The sequence below is a fragment of the Carassius gibelio genome, chromosome A22 (assembly GCF_023724105.1).
Source record: "Carassius gibelio isolate Cgi1373 ecotype wild population from Czech Republic chromosome A22, carGib1.2-hapl.c, whole genome shotgun sequence".
Taxonomy (NCBI): domain Eukaryota; kingdom Metazoa; phylum Chordata; class Actinopteri; order Cypriniformes; family Cyprinidae; genus Carassius; species Carassius gibelio.
The window spans coordinates 16,040,366-16,054,160 of record NC_068392.1 but is presented as its reverse complement, the minus strand read 5'-3'; the positions used below and the strand labels follow the sequence as shown (position 1 = coordinate 16,054,160).

Below are 13,795 nucleotides of genomic sequence, written 5' to 3'. Positions count from 1 at the left end.
CTGCTCTGTGTGTGTGCACTTCGGATGGGTTAAATGCAGAGCACAAATTCTGAGTATGGTCACCATCCTTGGCTGAATGTCACGTCACTAAAACAGTTCAGTTTATATCACCGTTAACGCGCTGCTTAACACACATGCACACACACACACACACAGATCTAAGATCGCACTGTGCAAAAAGTAACATTCAGTATAGTGATGCACGGGTCAGGGTTTTGTTTCCAACCCACGGGTCCCGCTTTTATGAAATTATTTGGTCCGCCCCATCCGGACCCACAAATATAAAAGTCTAATTTCCCGCTCAGCGCATCGGGGACATTGTGGAAGTTACGTTACTACTTAGACCTTCGTATCATAACCTTATCAATATAGGCTATAGGTAATTGCACTATGATGATTCGTTCATGAAAAAATATTTTAGGTGAATGAATCGTTCTCGTTTACATAATAAACTGACCATAGACAGTAAAAGACTCATTTCTCAAAATCGCTTCATTGTTCTCAGAGAAAGATAGACGCAGACAATTTACAAACCTCTCTCGCTCTCAAAATTTTGGATTTGGATTTTTTTACATTTTTTCTAATCACTGGATATAGAAATGTTAAATGACCGACAGCTATCGTAAAACTTAAAGGTTGATAAATATTAAATGATTTGCAGCTTCCTCTTACCTCGCTCTATTTAACGTTAAACTGACCCTTCCCACTCTGCTTCTTTGAACTGTAAACCAAGGCTACTTTGATTTGATTGGCAATCTCAGTCATTTTGACATTGACAAGCACTGCTAGACCACTGAGGTTTTGATCTGAAGTGCCTATATATGCAGTGTTTGCTCTTGAATCCGTAGACTAGCACATGCTAATTCTCACACTTCAATAGTGTTTATAGCTCCTAACAGGCTGTGTAACTATGAAAAGCTATTACCTCAAAATGTACGTCAACATGCAGTTTTCCCTATTGCTCGAATGCCATCGATTATCCCACTGTTGGCACACTTGCCGTAGGTTGCCGACCCCTGGCATAGGGCTAGGCACCATTAAAACAATACATACTGATGAATGTAGTGGGCCAAGTTCTAGTGCTACAGATAAGGTGAGGTGAGCTCTAGGATTTACTCAATACACAGCGGCTCCAGAAATATTTGTGAGCAGATAACTTTGAAGGTAAGTGTTGTTGGTTGCAAGACCCACCCTCTCCAGTATAAGTGACCCAAACTTAACAAACAGTTTCAGCTTTAACCAGGAAATATTTAGATGAATATTATTGAACTTAATAGATGTTTTAATGCATTGTAAATTTTCTTTTCTCTTGTTTCCTTACAGGAAGAATAAACGTTTTTCAAATTCAATCAATACCGAATGAAACCAAATATAGAAATCAGTAAAGAGAATGTATGTAAAAAAATTTTTTTGACTCTTTCCATTTTAAAAAAGCATAACAATCAACATCCCTCTTTTACAGCACTGAAAAGTTTCACATTCATAGTTTGTTTGATGGGTCATTTAAAAGCTCAAAAATTCACTTCAAAATCCAAGTAAAGTGATACTTAGTCCATTCACATGTCAATTTTCTTATATAAAGACTAAATGGTTTTGTTGAAAAAAAAAAAACCTGTTATTTGTGGAATGGTGACCTGTGAACTTCCCTTTGAAATGATTCTGTGACGAGTGGGGCGGGGCCGAGGGATGGGGGAAATGAGCGAGGTCGGTGAAGTGATTGGGAAATGAGGGACACCTGTGACCCCCCAATGGTCTCGAGTCCCACAGAGGAGATGGAAGGATATAATACAGGAGCGACGAAAGTGAAGGATGAGAGAGGACCAGGCCTGGGCTTTATTTTATGTTTGCTTTTTATTTGTGCGCATCAGTCGTCCGTGAGGGGCTGATGCGCTGTTTTGTGTTTATTTTTGTAATTAAAGTTTCTGTTTGATTGTCCGCCTGTTCCCGCCTCCTCTGGTCGATGTTACAGAGCTCTGAACACCAGAACGACCAGACATAGGAACAGTTTCTTCACAGAAGATTCATAAATGCCTACAAAATTCAGAAATACACACAAAATTCTGAAATACACACACAATTCAGAAATGTAAGCAACATTTGCAAATGCACTCAACACGCAAATGCTTTTTTTTATACGGGGAATGATCAGCAACCAATCAGAAATCTCCCTTCTTTTAGCCAATCACAAGAACGCACTCCACGTGATGATAATAGACTGATTGAACTGAAGACAGTTTATCTTCGGCCTGCTCTCTGAAAGCTCAACATCTTTGAACAGGCCAGAAGATATGCGTTGTTCGGCTTTTTGTGTGGATTTTCCTCCACTTGCTTTCATGGCTGTCAAGACGTCAATGGTCTGCTGAATGTGGCAACTTGCATCAACTAAAGATGTTTGTTTGTGTTGCAGTTTTAGCCACAGATTTTGTAGTTCTCGCAGGACATCCTTCATACATGCCAAATCAGCCAAAAAACCTGTGCTTGTAAGGAGTTTATGCAGGCCCCTGAATTTCGGCCTCTCTGTGTCACAGCGAGATGTGTCTTCCATGGCTGTTCTGAATTGGTGCGCCAGTGCAGGATAATCGTTCCATACTGCCTTCACAGTGCGAAAACGACTAGCTACCCACCGAATTGTAAAGATTTGACCTATTTTTAGGATTTGCATGTTCAAACCTGTAGCTGCCTCCTGGAGCAAACAGCATTTTTTGATGACTGGTTATAGAGGGCGTAAAGTTGAGATAAAACAGTATCTCCTGAGTCTCCAGCCTAGAGAGACAAAGCAGATCAACCAAGTTCTGAATTTCTTGCCCAGACAGGCAGAAGACACACGGACATCTGCAAAAAGGTAAGCGTTCTCCAGGCTAAGGACCTTCTGCACCTACTTCATGGCAACATCTGCGTGTTACAGATTTTAGGACCCTTTGGTGCTCCAGTAGATCAGCATCCCCCAGCACTTCGTGGTCAAGGCTGTTAAAACAGATTCCTGCTCCTTTCTCAACTGCATTGCTATCAGCACAAACTGTGAATAGTTGAAAGTCTGCTACGAGACTGCTCTCTCAACCACAGAGAACATAAATATCACATATCCAAACCTCTTCCAGAGACCATGGCATTGTTGTATATTATTAGTATATGATTTTTCTAATTTACATTGGATATTATATAGCTTCTTGCAGTTTATAGCAAATCTGTTTAATGCATAATTGGGTTCTTCACCCTCATTTTCTTTAAGAGTAGCAACAGCTAATATTTCCAAATAATGTAGCTCTGACATTGCAACACCCAACATACTGTATTTTCTGGACTATGAGTCACTTTTTTTCAGGTCCTGGACTTATAGTTAGGTGCGACTTATTTATTAAAATGAATTTGACATGAACCAAGAGAAAACATTACTGTCTACAGCCATGAGAGGGCGCTCTATGCTGCTCAGTGCTCCTGTAGTCTACACTGAAAACATAGAGAGCCCTTTCGCGGCTGGAGACGGTTATGTTTTCTCTTGGTTCTAAATAAATGCGACTTATATAAGTTTTTTTCCTCATCATGAAATATTTTTTTACTGATGCGACTTATACTCGGGTGTGACTTATAGTTCGAAAAATACTGTAAAATACTTGCATTTTATGCATCTTATGCACTTTATTCTGATTTCATTTATGGTATTCATTTAGTAGTTGTCAATTACTCAGGTCTATCTTTTGTAAATTAAAATCAGTTTGATTACACTTGTGTCTTCCTTGTGTTAATGATAGAAAAGAGGTTCTACAAATAAGAATAATTTTCATCTGATATTGAGATAAAAAAAAAAAAAAAATAATAATAATAATATCTAATACTTTCCTGGGATAGACTGAACGAGATAGCCCCACAGTTTTGGACAAAAGAATCCTACCTTTGAGTGATAAATCCCTCACAAGCCAAATATCAAATTTCTTATATTTGTAAAGATCAGTCAATAATAAGTTACTTCCTCCCTAATTGTAATATTTTCAAATTCAGTAAAATGAATAACATATCTTACATACATACACATATACATATATATTAGAGGTGGGTATAGATTTTTTAGTCTAGATTAATCTCACTGTAATCTTGGAATTAATCTAGATTAATGCCAAAGGCATTCAGAATACGTGTGCTACCCAAATAAAATAATGACTAAAATTAAGTCTTTTAGAAGGGGCTTCTCAAGCCAGGTTGGTGCATTAGACCAGGGCCTCATCTCCTGTTTCCAAAATGCATCACAAACTGCTTGAGAAAGCTGTAAACTAATTCCACATTGCACAAGGTGCAAACAACCTTGTGTCTGTTTCACACATTCGTCTTCTTCACACTTTGTCAGAGCATAGGAGTTTGTTTTTTTACTACACACCCAGGTTGCGAAGCTTCTTAAAAAAAGAAATAAATACATATCCCTGAAGAAAACCCGGCGGCTTCAGCAGCATCCATGTTAGCACGTCACATTTGATGTGGTAACATTAGGCATACACATAGGTTTAAAGACTCATTCTCGCCCCCTACAGATTTGGATAGGTATACATCAGTGCTAAAATCTCAAGGTGAAAATCATCATAGCTCGCCTAGTATAGACCCAGCAATCAAAACACAACTTTGAGAATAGATTAACGGCGATAAAAAAAAAAAAAAAAAAAAAAACACGATAAGAGTCTCCTGTTAATGCAGCACATTAATGCAGATAACGGCCCACCACTAATATATAATACACACACAGGTGCTGGTCATATAATCAGAATATCATCAAAAAGTTGATTTCACCAATTTCATTCAGAAAGTGAAACTTGTATATTATATTCATTCATTAATGATAAAAATGTATGCTAAATGCATACATTACACACAGACTGATATATTTAAAAATATATATTTTAATGTTTATAGCTGACAACTAAGGACAATCCCAAATTCAGTATCTCAGAAAATTAGAATATTGTAAAAAGGTTCAATATTGAAGACACCTGGTGCCACACTCTAATCAGCTTATTAACTCAAAACACCTGCAAAGGCCTTTAAATGGTCTCTCAGTCTAGTTCTGTAGGCTACACAATCATGGGGAAGACTGCTGACTTGACAGTTGTCCAAAAGACGACCATTGACACCTTGCACAAGGAGGACAAGACACAAAAGGTCATTGCAAAAGAGGCTGGCTGTTAACGAGCTCTGTGTCCAAGCACATTAATAGAGAGGCAAAGGGAAAGAAAAGATGTGGTAGGAGAGAAAAAAAAAAGAGTGGGGGTGATCCACAAAGAGTGGACTGCAGCTGGAGTCAGTGCTTCAAGAACTACTACGCACAGACGTATGCAAGACATGGGTTTCAGCTGTCGCATTCTTTGTGTCAAACCACTCTTGAACAACAGACAGCGTCAGTATCAGTAAGGACTGGACTGCTGCTGAGTGGTCCAAAGTTATGTGCTCTGATGAAAGTCAATTTTGCATTTCCTTTGGAAATCAGGGTCCCAGAGTCTAGAGGAAGAGAGGAGAGGCACACAATCCACGTTGCTTGAGGTCCAGTGTAAAGTTTCCACAATCAGTGAAGGTTTGCGGTGACATGTCATCTGCTGGTGTTGGTCCCCTGTGTTTTCTGAGGTCCAAGTTCAACACAGCCGTTTACAAGGAAGTTTTAGAGCACATCATGCTTCCTGCTGTTGACCAACTTTATGGAGCTGCAGATTTCATTTTCCAACAGGACTTGGCACCTGCACACAGTGCCAAAGCTTCCAGTACCTGGTTTAAGGTAAGCAGTGCCACAGACTGACCGACTCCATTGCTGCAGTAATTCAGGCAAAAGGAGCCCAAACCAAGTATTGAGTGCTCTACATGCTCATATTTTTCATTTTTATACTTTTTAGTTGGCCAAGATTTCCAAAAATCCTATCTTTGTATTGGACTTAAGTTATATGGAGGGAAAGTCGGTGGTCTAGTAGTTAGAGAGTTTGACTCCTAACTGTAGGGTTGTAGGTTCAAATCTCGGGCCAGCAATACCACGACTTAAGTGCCCTTGAGCAAGACATCGAACCTCCAACTGCTCCCCATGCGCCAAACATTGGATGGGTTAAATGCAGAGCACGATTTCGGAGTATGAATGTCACGTCACTTTCACTTTTTATATTCTAATTTTCTGAGATACTGAATTTGGAATTTTCCATAGTTGTCAGTTATAATTAGCAAAATTAAAAGAAATATACATTTGAAATATATCAGGTAGGGTTGTGACGGTACATGTATTCATACCGGACTGTTTCGGTACAGGGCTTTCGGTACGGTGCACGTGTGGACTGTGGATTTTGTGTGCGGAACATAGGTACATTTTCGTGTTTCCAAGCAAACATTAAGAGGCGATGCTGGCGAACTGCTGTTACTGTAGGTGTCATGGAGGGAGGCCGCCAACAGACCAGGATCTTGTCTTCACGACGACAAGATCTATACTTCATGTTAAACATAAATAAAGCCTACTGATAAAGTAGTATTGACGGCAAATAATAGACTATGTTTGGCAGGTGCAATATGCCAGTGTGTCACCGGCATAAGGTTTTCAAAAGGCATCACGCGAGTGTGAACATCACTACAACTAGGAAAAAAAACGATTGTAATTCAAACTCAGCTCCCGTCGGCATTTAAACAGACCTTTGCTCTTAATTCCAATCGGGCCAACGCAATAATGAAATCTTAAACTATTGATGCTGCACTTTACACATTGGAAAAGTTGTATTTTTTTAAATAAGAGCAGGCCTACAAGCTGGGATTGGTAATGCTGCACTGTAATCATAGTTATTTATGTATATTTTTCATTACATTTTATTATATGATATTGGTTTGAGACATTATTTTATTTATTGGAGAACTTTGCAGCAGTATTTTATTTCTTATTCTTTGTTTTATTTTATAAAAAAAAAAAAAAAAAAAAAAAAAAAAAAAAAAGTGTAAACAAATTGTAAAAAACAAAAAAACAAAAAGTTTATAGTAATAAACAACCTGCAGATTAATGTTTGTATTTCTTTCCCTTACTGTACCGAAAATGAAACGAAACATGACTTTAAAACCAAGGTACGTACCGAACCGTGATTTTTGCGTACCGTTACACCCCTAATATCAGTCTGTGTGTAATGAATTAATATAATATACAAGTTTCACTTTTTGAATGAAATTAGTCAAATAAATCAATTTAGTTGATATTCTAATCATATGACCAGCACCTGTATAATTATACACACACACACACACACACACATTTTATATATATTTAAAGATATAAAACGCTCTATAATTTTAATCCCTAATTCTGATGCCTTGAAAAGAGTCATTATGAATATGTAAAGGCATCATTTGCATAACTAGAATAAATAGAAAAGGAGCTGCTGGATCTTCCCATTTAATGCCTCGTCATCAGTTACAGTTAGATTAAATCTAAAATTAATCTAATATTATTGCTATTGCATAAAGCCTAACTGACTATCATCTACGACTGTGTCCAAGCATAACTTTATTCATGGTGCAAAAATGTGAGCCAATAATTTTGCATCATTATTAAAGTCAGAGGCCTCCAGTTGTCAATAAATTAGGCAAACCTTATTGGGTTTAGGTAAAAATGTTTTTAGGCCTTGACACATATGATGAAGGGAGCCTACAGGATTCTATAGCTTCCTGTAACTAGGAGTCAGAGACATTCAGATCCATGTGCAATGTTTGAGACAATGTAGAGTACCAGGCAAAGTTCAAATAACAGCGTCAGGGACATCATAGATAAACAAAAAAAATATCAAGATCAGTTACCAGGCTTGAATCAGGGCAGGCGGCAGACAATAGGCAGGTCAAAGACAAAGCAGAGGGTCAGTAGGGCAAGCGGCAGAGGATCGGTAGAATCAGAACAGTCCGAGGTAATGCAGGGATAAACACTCAGAAATGCTAGACTGGCTAAACAAGACTTTGCAATGAGTGAGTGGTTGGCTTCAGTTCATATAGGGCATAGAATGAGGAACACCTAGTGGTGATTAGTCCGAGGTATGGGGCATATCGGTAATGTAGTCCATGAAGATGTCCGTACTCAGGTGAAGGTGCCCTCCGGTGGCCTTTGGAGAGAGCCACAGAGGCCTGGGTGGTAATACTTCCTGAAAAAAAAATCTAAAATAAAAATAAAACACTAATAAAAGTTCAGAAATTTAATATTGGAATACCTTATAAAATGTACCTGTTAGGCCATAATTTCCTGGAGTTTTGTTATCTTTTAACTTGCTAAAGTTTTTTGTAATTATTCTAGGGATATATATCGATCACAAACTTCTTTCTGTGTTTTGTTAAATCTTGTGGAACATTTTTTTTATATAAGAAAGAAAATCTGAACTCTGATTACCGCTGTATTTTTTATTTATTTATTTTTAATAGAATTCCTCCACATGAACAGACATTGTATTAGGTTCTTTGGATATCTGTTCGTTAATTTTAAGTTTATATACTGTTAACTACATTTTTTATTTTTTTCTAATTTATGAAAGTATTTGGTATTCTTTTACCATATTCTATCCATTTCCATCTAAAATAAATGAAAGCTCCCTGGGTCAAATTTTGATAGATATTGTCCAACTCCGATTGTAATTCAGTTAACTTATTGATTTATTTTTCCTTCAAATATCACCAAAAGAAAAGTGAAAAAGTGACATGACATACAACCAAATTTATTGACCCATTTAGAATTTGTGCTCTCTCCTGCATTTAACCCATCCAAAGTGCAAACACACAGCAGTAAACACAAACACACCGTGAAAACATATCCAGAGCAGTGGGCATCATTTATACTGCGGTGCCTGGGGAGCAGTTGGGGGTTCAGTGCCTTGCTCTAGGGCACTGCAGTCATGGTATTGTCATTCCTTTATGAGACATCAGGCCGGGGCTGTCACCTTTACATTCTTATTTCTTTACCTTCACTGATGGCTTCGGCTCCAGTGAAGAAAGCTTTTTTTCATTGCTTCCGTGCCTCTTCAATTTGTGGCCATAGTTTAAAGGTGCAGTGTGTTAACTCTAGCGGCATCTAGCGGTGAGGTAGTGAAATTGCAACCAACGGCTCAGTCCCCCGCTCACCCCTCCCTTTAGAGACACTATGGTGGCCAACACAAGTAAAGATGTCTTGGTAAAGACAGAAGAAAGCAATGGGATTTCTTTAAAAAGGTAAATTAAAGAATTATATTATTATATACACTGAAAAAAACAATAAGTAAATTTACTTAATTTTTATTTGGCAAGTTTTTGCACGAGCATTTTTCAAGTATATTGAAATCATTTGCAAATTAAGTAAATCTACTTCACTAAGTTAAGTAAAAATAAAAAACTGAATAAGTACATGTAACGTGACCTGTTAAATTTTATTGAGTAAGTTTCACTTACAAATCTGATATAATTAAGTAAAATCAGTTGTTCTTTTAAATACATTTTACTTGTTTTATGCAGTGTTGGTAATTACTTAAAATTGAATTTTACTGTTATAATGTCACAAAATAATACCATGACAATATGTAGTTAAGAGTCTTTTATTAGGAACAAATAATGCAAGAAATAGCCAGCACACAGAAATATATGATGCTTAAGATCACTTTAAAAAGCTTAAGCAACAGTAAACATCCATCTTCAATGGCATATTAAACACATTTTAACTCCTACATTAGCAGTTCTATGCATAGATATGACAGCTTCTTAATCTCTGTATCAAAACATAACTAACAGATTGCAGTTAAATAAAACCTGTTAACTAAGCCTCTGACCCCACCCCACAAACAAGAAAACTCCTTGGCCAAAGGAATTTGGAAAAGTTTTTAAACTAATAAAAAAACCTGAAACAGAAATTCAAGAAATTGTTTTTTCAAAACAGTTTTATCAAATGAGGGTAACCCACATCATCAACTCTGTTGTTGTAATACAACGTAAGAATAGTGCATGCAACTAATACAAATGTTAATGGAAATGGAAATACAATTAACATTTTGTGTGTTTATTGAGGGTACAGTTCTCAAATTCAAATGTTAAACCAAAATAAGTGAGTCAACAAGGCAGTTAAACGCCTAAGTACATCCAGAGTACAGAAACATGTCAAATAAGCAGCTTGTTTTACAAAAGACCAAACTTTAGTAGAGAGCTTAAGTCCATCAACATCCAGTTCTCCAATTTGAATGTCAAAGCAAAATATGTGAGTCAACAAGGCAGATAAATGCCTAAGAACATCCAGAGTACGGAAACGTGTCAAGTAAGCAGCTTGTTTTTCAAAGACCGAACTTTAGGAGAGAGCTTAAGTCCATCCAGATCCAGAAACAGCTTCTGAAAAACCTCAAAAGTGTACTTGAGCTTTGAGGGATACTGTAGATTTAAGGCATAAATAAGTCCCATCAGAAGAGCACAAGCTTTAGCAGTATTTTCACATTTACTTAGAACCTTGCTTCCTTCAAGAACAATGGAAACCACTGGCTCTCCATTTCGGTTTCCATGGACAAGAATCATCATGACATCTTCTGTGAGTGCCATCCTTATGTGATCAAGGAGGATGATGGGGAAAAACAATTTCAAGTGTTAATAACATCATAAGCTATACTGTTGTATAAACAGTTCAAAAATGGTAAGGACAATTTTATAGACTAGATAAAAATGTTTAGCGTAACATGTCTGGGACTTACATTGCCATCTTTGAAAAGATTCTCTGCCCCCTCACCAAGATATTCAATGAGACTGCGAATCACACCATCTCGTCGTTTTTCAATGGTATTGCACTGTGAAGAGATGTATTTCTAATAATCAATACTGATCAAAAGATATCTAATTTTAGAATACTTCTAAAAAGTATTCAAATGTTTAACTTTATAAAAATGTTTAAATGATTTCAATAAGTACAACAGACAGAAGCAGCATTTGTGAATGATGACATACAAAATTATGGCACCCAATACACAAATTAACATTACAGAATGCTTAACTGGTTTAAACAGGTACTGGTTTCATACCGGAGTCAACGCATTGAGTGTTGACTGTATCCTGACTCCTGCAGCACCTCCCTTAGCTTCTAAAAGCTCCAAGAGTTTCGGCGTGTAGCCATCGAGTTTCGACATAAAGACTTGTTCCAGGGGTACAGCCGTAATTCTTCGGAATTCCTCCTTTATCTGTAATAAGTTAAATAATACACAGACAAAAGTATCTTTATGTAAACAGCAAACAATCAAAATATGATATCTATTATAATGTAACTGGCTTAACTTACCTGAGCTTCTGAGAATAAGGCAGGCCATCTCTCCTGGAAATCTTTAATTGGTGGGCTGAGATTAACAACTTTGTCGCGCCTGTAAGAAAATGTTTTTGACATTTTCTCTTCAACCACTCTTTGATTATCTTTCTTTTTTATTTCATCCAGCAAAGCTGGATCTCAATGGATTCCCCGTTTGGGTGTGGCAGCAAAAAATTAAGTTCAGCTTTTCTTGGTTTCTTGACATTTTTGCTTGGAATTTTCTCACTTGGCAGCTTCCTTTTCAAAGAGTTAACCATAAGCTCAGGGTAGGCTAGCTCTCGTTTTCTTAACTTTGAACGATAGTTGCCCATTTTGTACTTGAGGCTTTGTTTCCAGCCATGCATCCCTGAAAAACATCCCGGTTCCTTCAAGCATGGATACTTTTGTAGCAGAGCCTCTATGACGGACTGTATCTGGACAGTTGTGGGATATGCCGTGTATTTAAATATTGATTCTGCAAGCTTTTGTAGGATGTCACCTTTTACAGTAGCACTCTGAAAGAGAGTTCCATTTTCAAAATATGTTTGATTTCCATCTTGTAGAATTCTGTCAATATCGAAGGAAAACTGTGGAAGTTCAAATTTTTCTGGCCACCTTTCTAAGCGAACCTTAGATGATGCCAGCAGCACTGTTTCCCTAGAACTGGTTGAGGCTTGGTCATCTATAGAATGTTGGTCCAAATCATTTGAACCTGATAAGACGTCAGAGTCACAAACAGGTGTCAGTGTCAGAATGACTGATGGATCTTCCACCTTTTTAACAATTTTGATTGACCTCTACTGACGACATTAAGAACAAGGACTCAGAGTAAAAAACTGAGCAAAATCTGTGTCCATGTACATGAGACTGAAATCACCATCTAACTGAAAAGTGTCTTTTACAGTTGTCAGCAGATCATCGACTGTGTTCGGAATCCCAGATGGAAGGAACAATTTTCGTATGTCATGGTCTTGTAAAATTATTCGTAGTACAGCTGGGCAAGGTGAGGACATTGTTGATGTGTCACAATCTAAAAGAAACAAAATTAAAGAAAGGGTATGTTTACCTGTTTAATTTTAAACAGTTACTCTCTCACACATTAACTTCACACACACACACACACACACACACACAGACACACAGGCTTACTTCGTTACAATGGCATCACCATTAACAGACAATAACACACACACTCTTACTAAAAAAAGAAAAGAAAAAAAAAACCTTTCCATTTTTTTTTTTTTTTTATGAAAAGGACTAGGTGCATATCCTTTTAATCAATGCAAATGTAGTGTTTTAGAGACACCATCAAGTGTCCTCCCAAGGTGTAAGCTGCTAGTGGATAAACATCTGTCAGCTGGGCTTGCTGGATAATTTTAATATTGTGAGTGGGTTCTAACATGAAAACCCTAAGATGTTCATTGTACCAGGTACTTTGCAGCCTGACAACAAAGCTGAGTTCATCTTGAACAACCAACATTTGAACAATTTCTGCAAAGTCAGGCAATCCACCAGTTGATCCAAATGCTAACATCATTCCTACAGTGTAGTCTGTGCCCAGATAGTCTACCTTATTTGTCATGTGCACTGAAGTGGCATTAGGGAATTGGTTTTCCACAGCTTCTTTTATTCCTTCATGTAGCACTGCAAATGGCACTTTAGACATTTTTGTCACTGAAATGGCAGGCCTCGCATCTTCAGAGTCATACAAATGGAATGCAATCATTGCTTGATGCTTCCTTGCCAGAGACATCAAAACGTTTCTGAAGCAACCAGTTTGCCAAAGAACCCTTTTGAAGAAGTGATGTTTGGCCTCGAACCTCATTGTCCATAATGCCACAAGGGGGCCAAAGTCTTTAATATGCTGCGGATAGTGCTCCACAAAGTGATTTTTAGGGAGCAGCCTCCGTTGTGGAAAAAGTTCCTGAACCGGTGTCGATGTTCGGATATCTTGCTGTCAAGAAAACCGATGCTTGCATCAGAAAAGACAGGAGACAGAGCAAGATCGACAACATCTTTAAGACACATTATTAACTGCCATGCTTTCTCATCCTCTGGTATTTTATGTCCAACCATTAGTGACAGCAACCTCAATAAACACCAGTTTTCATGGGCGTTGCCACCGATGCTGGATTTAGAAGCAAAGTTTGGTGCAACAACTTGAGGTGAGTTTGTTCTGTCACTCCATTTATATGGGAATGTTTTGATTTGATGGTTGAGCTCAACAAGAGTGAAATATTTTTTCCTGATCAGTACATCCAAACAAAGCGCCAATTCAAATGGAACAATTCCCTCAAGCAAGTCATGAAGCACATCAGGGGGATACCCTGATACTACATGAAAGTGATTTAAACTGTTAGTAATTGGACACTGGCCTTTCAATCCAAAGCAATGGGTTCCAGTCCTTACAGCTGTTTGTGTGTTTCATGGTTTTCTTTATTTCTTAGAGAAAATGCACCAGATCTGACCTCTAAGTCTTGGAACTGAGACCGTTCCCCAGTACAAAATCTGCAGATGTGTGACCCAGTAAAGTTCTCAAGAAAACCT

The 13,795-nt window shown here is 37.7% G+C and overlaps 1 long non-coding RNA gene across 1 annotated transcript; it reads right to left on the bottom strand.

The window, feature by feature from the left end:
- Positions 1-10,666: 10,666 nt before the first annotated feature.
- Positions 10,667-11,396, bottom strand: LOC127942634 (uncharacterized). Its single transcript, XR_008149356.1, has 3 exons — positions 11,246-11,396; positions 10,992-11,147; positions 10,667-10,760 (listed from the first exon to the last, which is right to left on the bottom strand). It is a non-coding gene; the product is annotated as an uncharacterized LOC127942634 (long non-coding RNA).
- Positions 11,397-13,795: the final 2,399 nt, after the last annotated feature.